We start from the raw sequence: 1,902 nt of genomic DNA, 5'->3' as shown, positions 1-1,902 counted from the left end.
ACTCCTCGAATATAGGCGCACGTAGGGTTCGGATACGAAGGAAGAACAAGCTCTATTCTTAATCTTCCTTAGTAATATCCCTTATGTGTAGATATGAAGATAATCTTAGCAATGACTACTAGGTATAATTACTAATCAATGTATACTTTGACTTGTAATTAAGAATGACTTAGGAATTATTCCTCTAATATTCTACCTGACCATGCCAGTGCCATAGAAAAGAGTACTCTAAGTGATTTGTCATTATCATTGATCAATACTTATCATATATCTTATCCTATGACTTACCCCTGTTATGAGTAGAACATTGGTTATGGTTTATTTCTCCATCAATAGTATAAGTTATCAAGACTTGTCCGTGCTAGACCTTCCCTGTGGTAAAAATATAAATAACGATACATGGAATACTCCCAGGTGAAGTGCTACAATGGCATAATTTTTTGTACACTTGCAGATTACTTTCATATATATATTCATATCTATTCTTCCTAGTAAAATAAATTAATAAAGAACTGCTTAGTATTATTCTAGTAGTAATGCTATGTAGTACCAACAAGCATCTTTAGCACCATCATTAGGAATGGCAACCTAGTACAAGTGATGTTAGGAGATGTAGGCATATTATAGGTGACTACTTAAAACATGTGACAAGTTAATAAATGCCAACAAGCTTTTCTGGCGCTGTTGCCGGGGAAGGAGGCTAGGCAAAGGAAGTATTGATTAAGTTATACTTATTGATGTGATCGAGGAAAACCATTGACCTCTACTTAAAAAGGCTTACCCTTGTTTTGTCTACTTGTATATCTTATGCAGCATAATGTATGACCGGTTTTGACCTTCTGACAAACTACGTTGAACATCTAGAAACATTAATAAGGAGGAATAAAGCTAAACTCAAGAAAGTTCCAGCTTTAAAGTCAGAAGACAACCATATAAGGTGAAGCTTAACACCTAAATTTGAAGCCATGGCTAATAGGACTCTTCAATAATTCTCTGCTCCAACTATGGCCAACATCCATACTAGACCGACAGTCAATGTCGGAGATAATTGATTTGAGCTCAAGCCAGCCCTCATCAACATGGTGCAAGCAAGCCAATTTTGTGGAAAGACACATGAAGATGCGAGTGCACATCTCCAACACTTCCTGGAGATCTATAGCACTTTCACCATCAAAGGAGTAACCCAAGATGCCATATTACTTTGCTTCTTCCCATTCTCACTTTTGGGGAAGACAAAGCAGTGGTTCCACGCCAACAAAGATAGAAATACTACATGGGATAATTGCTCCACTACCTTCCTAGCCGAGTTCTTTCCCACATGCAAGACCAATGCTCTGCGTGGGAGAATCTCAAGCTTTCAGCAACAACATGATGAATCTATCCCCGAGGCATGGGAACGCTTTCAAGATTACATTGCAGAATGGCCTCATCATGGGATGGAGAATTGGCTACTCATGCAGACTTTCTACCATGGGTTGACCAACAGTACCCGTGAGACTATAGATGCTGCAATAGCTCTTGTGGAGAAGATGGCCTCCAGCCAAGGATGGAATGAAGATCATCTTTAGACCCACAAGAGAGGTGAAGGTATGCATCAACCCAAGGAGGTAGACATGTTATCTGCTAAGATGGACCTGCTAATGAAGAAGCTCAAAGATCGAGCCAATGAGAAGCAAGAAGTCATGCACATTCATGATTCTTGCATGACATATGAAGAGTGTGGAAATACTGGGCATTTAGGGAGCAACTGTCTTGAAACCCAAGAGGATGTGAATTTTGTCAACAACTGTAACTACTTTCAACCTCAGCAGAATAAAGGATGGAATCAACAACAAAGGCCAAACTACCACGGTAATTACCAAGGTAACCCTCAAGGTAATAATTTCAATCAACCACCCTTGA

General features: G+C 39.2%; 1 non-coding gene across 1 annotated transcript; it reads right to left on the bottom strand.

The window, feature by feature from the left end:
- Positions 1 to 1,329: 1,329 nt before the first annotated feature.
- Positions 1,330 to 1,438, bottom strand: LOC136514538 (small nucleolar RNA R71). Its single transcript, XR_010773694.1, has one exon. It is a non-coding gene; the product is annotated as a small nucleolar RNA R71 (small nucleolar RNA).
- Between the last annotated feature and the right edge of the window lie 464 nt (positions 1,439 to 1,902).

This window comes from Miscanthus floridulus, chromosome 16 (genome assembly GCF_019320115.1).
Source record: "Miscanthus floridulus cultivar M001 chromosome 16, ASM1932011v1, whole genome shotgun sequence".
NCBI lineage: Eukaryota > Viridiplantae > Streptophyta > Magnoliopsida > Poales > Poaceae > Miscanthus > Miscanthus floridulus.
This window is presented reverse-complemented; position numbering and strand designations above follow the sequence as displayed.